This window comes from Capsicum annuum, chromosome 9, assembly GCF_002878395.1.
Source record: "Capsicum annuum cultivar UCD-10X-F1 chromosome 9, UCD10Xv1.1, whole genome shotgun sequence".
NCBI lineage: Eukaryota > Viridiplantae > Streptophyta > Magnoliopsida > Solanales > Solanaceae > Capsicum > Capsicum annuum.
The window spans coordinates 168,009,673-168,017,036 of record NC_061119.1 but is presented as its reverse complement, the minus strand read 5'-3'; positions in this window follow the sequence as shown (position 1 = coordinate 168,017,036).

Genomic DNA, 7,364 nt, shown 5'->3' with positions numbered 1-7,364 from the left:
CAATTCAATTTTTCTTGAACATTTAAAATAATATAATGATCAAAAAAATCTTTCTTTAATTGAAATAAAAGGGTTTTGGCCTCCATGAGTGAAAGAGAACCCATGGATGAACTCCCACATACCTTAATAGATGATTCAAAATTGAAAGCTTGACTTGGAAGCCTTGGGAATGTTATTGAAAGCTTTTTCTTGAACTTCTTGGATTTGGAACTTTAATTTCTTGATTGTATTGAAGAAACTCTAATGAAGTTCCTGGTGTTTTTGAGGGGGATAGGATTTTCTTAGAGAAAAAAGGATGAGAAATCATGTATCTAATGCTTTTGGGGGCTGAAATTAAGTGTTATAGGCAAATTTGGGTGAGGGAAAGTGACCAAAGTGCCCCTATACCCTGAAGGAACTGAAATAGAGTATGAAATAGTTCAGTGACACATTTGCCATCACGTCACATCGCTAATACCATCTATCACTGACGCATCACTAATCACATCAATGACCGACACGCCGTGTCCTAATCACGTCGGTTTACTACCTCTTAGAAAAATGTCATAACTTTTCGCTCGGGTATTAGGAAAAATTGGTATCGGTGGAAAGCTAATTCAATTATCTACAATTTGGTGGTTCTTGAGCTGCAAAATTCAATGTATATAAAAATTTATACAAGTTTAAAGTAGACCCTTGTAGAATCAAATACCAAACTTTGGACGAATCAAAGGCTCTAAGCTCAACTTTGTTCTAAGTGATTCTTATGAACATTTTTCTCCTAGAAAGCACATCAAACATGAGAATAAAGATAATGGAACTTATATTCACATAATAATCATTTGGATTATAGCTTTTATATGTAGGAACAACGGTTCATAGACTAGCCCAATAATACGGGATGTTACAACAAGCTTAGTCCAGCCCATTGATCAGTGTCGGTTCAGTTGGGAGTAGAATTTAGCACTGAGCGAACCCAGGTATGGGGGTATCCCTGCCACGTTAGGGTTTAACCCTTAGTAGCAGTCCCTGAGTTACAGAACTACATAGCCAGCGTAGGTTGATATTTCTTCCTGCCAGATTAGGGTTGACATACATATATAATATCTCATGAGTTTTTCTATCAGATTAGGGTTGAGCCAGCGATTGTTAGTAGCCCGTGGTATGGTACTAACACCCTTCCAACTGGGGTTACAAGTTGGACCCCAATCAGTCTATATTGGGATATGTCAGTTAGATGATAGGTCCCACAGTCTCAATTTCTTTATTCAGTACAGAACTTAGTCCAGATTCTGCATGACCATAGCTTTTAGTTATCAGTTACTCAGTTACCAGAATTCAATAATTTTAGCACACTACAGATACATGATATATATTTGGTCTTGCATTTTTAGTGCTTCAACTATTTTAGTTTTGCATGTCTTTCATATGGTTACTTTATGATATCCAGTCAGTTATCACTCCATGTACATAAACCCATGCATATTATCCTAACCTCACCTAGCATACCAGTACATTCAAAGTACTGACCACATACTGTTCTTTGCGCTATGATGTCTTATATCATAAGTTTAGATATGTGGGATCTTGACCATTCTTAGACAGATCAGCTATCAGCAACAGTTAGCATGGTGAGTCCTCATCATTCGAGGACATGGGTTTAATTTATTTATTATAGTAATTTAGTACTTCCTTTATTATTAGACAGTTCTGGAGTTAGTTGGGTCGTATCTCATCAGCTTTTTTATTTCAGTTGTTTAGAGGCTTTTGGACACTTTCAGTAAGCTAGTGGTTTTTAGTTGTTATTACCAGTATTGCCAGTATTGTTTTTAGATACTAAAACCTTATGGAAAGTTCAGATTAATTTCCCTATATGTCTTTATTATTGTTATTCAGTGCTTATAGCAGGTACCATTCATAGGTTAGCTTGCGGTCTTTCAGGGTCGTAAGCACCGTGTCACGGCCAGGGTGTATTCTCGGAATGTTACATTATGTTTTGGCTTTAAAAAATATAAGCTAAAGGAAAATTTTGTATTATTGATTGAGGATAAAACGATGGATTCAAATTTCATCTCACCAAATTTTAAGACATCGGGGTTATAGACCCAATGCACCATGATGATAAGATATTTGATTTAAGTTTTGTCGATTTATGTCTAAGGCTATCATAATTCGAACCAGGGCCTGGCCGTGACGGTTATCTCAAGTCCACCGAGGACCAGAGACCACTCCCTTTACCTAGCCAAACAACACACAATACAGCTAGCAGTGGATAAATTCTAAAAATGTAACAAGATAAGCTGAGTTCCAAACATATAATAAGATAGGCAACTCAGAAAAAAAGAAATTTCATAATTCTAGCAACATCCTAATCCACAGTAATCCATAAAGCCTATAAATAGACCAAAACCAATCTAGGTCGGGACATGGCCCCTACAATAGCCAAAAAAGTAACCAAATAAACCATCTATGACAAAACTGGACCATGAAGTAATGGGCCATCCGAAAGAAAGAGGCTTACCACTTCAAGCTGACTCACGAACAGTCCAAGAACCACCTATCGCTGGCAAGAAAAGTAGAAATGTTTTTGATTCCTGCACCGCATGGGGATACAGTGTACGGAAATGGTTAGCGTGGTGAACGCTAGTATGTAGTGCGTGTTAGTCGCATAAACCAAAGGTATCAAGGAAGACAAGGGAATGCCTCAACCCCACATCAATCTAGGATACAAATATGTATTTATATAAAGTGTGTCATATGCATACGGTCATCAAGACCAATCCTCACGCCAACAAACATGAGTTTCCAGTAATAGTTCCCCCGGGACATCCACCTTCACGACTTATCTATATAACCCTCTTTAAGCCTATATTAAAACAAGTTTCACAAAACCCATCCATTTAACCAAGGAATTGACCATTAAGGCACACCATAGGCATCGTCATACCCTTATGCTTGCAAGATTATAATTATGCCATCACAATTCTATTAACCTAGGGGAATACCTCGGCCCCTTTGTTCATTAAATCAAATTTGGGGAATGCCTCGACCCCTTTTGGTTATCAAATCAAATTTGGGGAATGCCTCAACCCTTTTTCGTTATCAATTCAAATTTAAGGAATGCCTCAACCCTTTTTTGGTTATCAAATCAACTCACGGGAATGCCTCGACCCCAGAGCTTCCAATTTAATATCAAAATCATGGCCAACAAGGTTTTCAAAACCATTTTTCATCTGTTTAACCTTTTATGCAATGAAATAATATAGGTGAGCAAGTCAGACCATGTGAAAAATCATATTTAAAGACAATTACACAATTAGGTTTAGGGAACACAATTTACAAACCAAATTCCAAACCAAAATCATCAAATTGGAGGAATGCCTCGACCCTCTTTCCAATTCTTATACCCATGCACCCAATTAGTTCAAAATCTATTGATAAAGCATTAATAATGCATATAAAATAATGGGAATTCAATTCAAATAACATTCATTCCAAAAACCCTAAACCATACAAAACCCATAATCAAATCCACTTGAACAACCATTTGAATACATGTTTTAAGTAAAATAAATTTAACGAAAGAGTAACATGCCTGAGATATCAAGATATACGTAGATAAATCAACCCTTGGAAGCTCTAGATACCAATTTCTTAAAACCCTAGATTGTTCCTTCCTTAGAGATTTCAGAGTATTTATGATTGATAAGTGTTGAAAATAACGCCCAAAAGGTGTTTTATGATCGTGGGTCATAAGTGGTTAAAAAAGGAAATGTACAAAGTGTCATCTATTAAAAGCTGAAAAATTATCGTGAGTGACTAGGAGTTACTATACACCTCATCAAGTGACCCTACGACTCGTACAGTCCTAATCGTAATCAAGACAGAAACTTTTGGGTACACACTAGTCACCCTACGATTGGGACCTTACAATTATTATAGAGTCATTACGAATCATTGAGTCTAGTCGTGATCAGGGAAGCAACTTAGGTAAACTTTACTGGTCAGGCTACGGTTTGGGACTATATGACTCGTATAAAGTCTTTATGACCTGTGACCCCTAGTCATAGTCACAACAGAAACTTCAGGCTAGCACACTGGTCTAGCGGTGATTGTGGTATTTAATACCTGTCTAAAGACCTTACGACTTGTATGGTGAGTCGTAGGTTGGCCAATGAGCTCAAAGCTCATGGTTTTTTCAAGGCCAAAAATTCGACGTGTTACATTCTCCCCCCAGGATCATTCGTCCCTGAATGATGAGTCATGGCATCCATTAGCATGATTTAACACTGAAATACAACCACGGTTACCTTTGACAAAGATTGGATACAAAGACATCAAGGAATACGCATACCTTAAGCATGATAATCCAAAGTGAAAAATAGGAATGGATATTTGGACTTCATGTCCTCTTCAGCTTCCCATGTAGCTTCTTCAACCTTATGATTCTTCCATAGGACCTTTACCAAAGCCACATCCTTCTTTCTCAAATGATGGACTTTCCTATCCAAAGTCTTAACTGAGATCTCCTAATAAGACAAGGAGTCCGAAATGCCAACACTCTAAAATGGAATAACCAAAGGAAGGATCACCCACACACTTCTTCAACATCAAGACATAGAACACCGAATGGATAGAACTTAAATTCGAAGGCAACTTCAACTCATAAGCCACATTGACTACTCGCCTCAAAACCAAGTAAAGGCCAACTTAACGAGGACTGAGCTTCATTATTCCCTTCATGGAAGACACCTTTAAGAATACCCAATCACCAACATCAAACTCCAACTCCTTTTGCCTCATATCTATATAGGATTTTTGGTGACTTTGAGTGGTCTTAAGCATGTCCCTAATTACCTTTACCTTCTCCATGGCCTAATAAACCAAATCAAGACCAAACAATCTAGCCTCACCAACTTTGAACTACCTAATAGGAGAACGACATCTCCTACCATTCAAAGCCTCAAATAGAGCCATTTGAATACTGGAGTAATAACTATTATTATACGTAATCTCTATGAGAGGCAAACGATCAACCCAATTACCATTAAAGTTAATCATACAAGCCCTTAGCATATCCTTATAGGTATGAATACTCCTTTCCACTTGTGAATCCGTCTGAGGGTGGAAAGTAGTGCTAAGGTTCTTCTTAGTCCCTAACCTCTCTGAAATAAATGCCAGAAGTAAGACAAGAACTACATACGTCGATCCGAGATGATAGAAATTGAAGCACTATGCAACTTCATGATCTCTTGAATGACCAACCTCGCATAATCCTCTACAGCATAATTAGTCCTCACAGGTAAGAAGTGAGAAGACTTAAACATCCTATCCACGATGACCCAAATCAAATCAGATTGACTTTAAGATAGCGGAAGACCAGTAACAAAGTCCATGTTAATTACTTCCCACTTCCATATGGGCAGCTCGATCTCTTGAGACAAACTACCATGCCTCAAGTGCTCCACCTTCACTTGATAACAAACCATACACTTGGCCACAAAATTGGCCATATCCCTCTTCATGTTGTCCTACCAATAGATTTCTTTCAAATCATGGTACATCTTTATCAAACTAGGATAAATAGTGTACCTCAACTCATGAGCCTTAGCTAAGATCCTTTTCACAGCCCATCAATATCGAGAACACACAATCTCCATTGGACCTCAAGATACCCCTACCATAAATCTCAAAAGCCATGACTTTTTGCTGACCCACACCATCCTTAATCTGCATCAAGATAGGATCTAAAACCTATTTCTCCTTCACCTCAGCACCTAGAGATGACTTTACCACCTCTTGAACGATAATGCCTTCATCTTCAGAGTCCAAAAGATGAACTCTAAGATTAGCTAAATAGTGAATATCCTTCACCAAACCTTGCTTCTCCTCATCAACATGAGATAAGCTTCTAATAGATAACCTGGTAAGAGCATCAACAACTATATTAGCTTTGCATGGATGATAATGGAGACTCATGTCATAATACTTGAGTAATTTAAGCCACCTCATCTGCTTAAGATTCAACTCCTTCTAAGTAAACACATGCTGCAAGCTCTTATGGTCTAAATATATGTCAACGTGAACTCCATACAATTAATAGCGTCAAATCTTCAAAGCAAAGACCACAACTAGAAATTCTAAATCATGAGTCAAATAATTCTTCTCATGCACCTTAAGCTGCCTAGAAGCATATGCCACAAACTTACCACGTTGTATCAACACAAGATCCAGTCCCTCACGGGACACATCACAATAAAAGATAAAACCATTACTACCCTTGGGTTGGGTCAAAATCAAAGATGAAGTTAACTTATCCTTAAACTTTTCAAAGCTACCCTCATAAGCATCGGATCATAGAAAATTTACCTTCTTCTGAGACAACCTATTCAATGAAGCGGTGATCGAAGAGAAACTCTCCACAAATCTCCTATAACACTCGAATAAACCTAAAAAGCTCTAAATATCAGTTGGAGTCATGGGTCTAGGACACTTCTTAACCACCTTAACTTTTTGTGAATCCACCATTACCCTCTCACTAGGAAAAATATGACCAAGGAAGGTCACAACATTCAACCAAAACTCATACTTCAAAAACTTAGCATACAATCTCTGGTCCTTAAGAGTCTGAAACACTATATATAAGTGATTGGCATAGTCCTCCTCACTCTTAGAATAAACCAGGATGTCATCAATAAAAACAATCACAAACAAATCTAGGAACTAACAGAATACCCGGTTTATAAAATCCATGAACATTGTTGGGGAATTTGTCAAACTGAAGGACATAACCAAAAACTCATAGTGGCCATACCAGGTTTGGAAATTAGTCTTAGGAATATCCACCTCTCTAATCTTCAACTGATGATATCCTGACCAAATATCAATCTTAGAAAAGTATCTTGCACCTTGAAAATGGTTGAACAAATCATCAATCCTATGAAGAGGGTACTTATCCTTCACAGTCATGTTATTCAACTGGCGATAATTATACACCTGTAAAGGGAACTATCATTCTTATGCATAAATAGCATAGGAGCATCCCATGGAGAAATACTAGAGTGGATACAACCTTATCAAGAAGATCTATTAACTACTCCTTGAGTTTTTTTAACTTAATCAGAGCCATTTTATAAGGAGGGATAAAGATAGAATGGGTATTTTAAAGAAGATTAATCCCAAAGTCTATTTTTCTATTGAGATAAATACCAGGAAGATCATCATGAAATACTTTAGGAAATCATTAACAACAGGGACAAATTATAAAAAAAAGCCCTCAAAACTAGAATCCTTAACTCGAACTAGATGATATAAAAACCCCTTAGAAATTAATTTTTGGGATCTAATATAAGAAATAAACCTTCCTTTAGGCACCAGGGCACTTT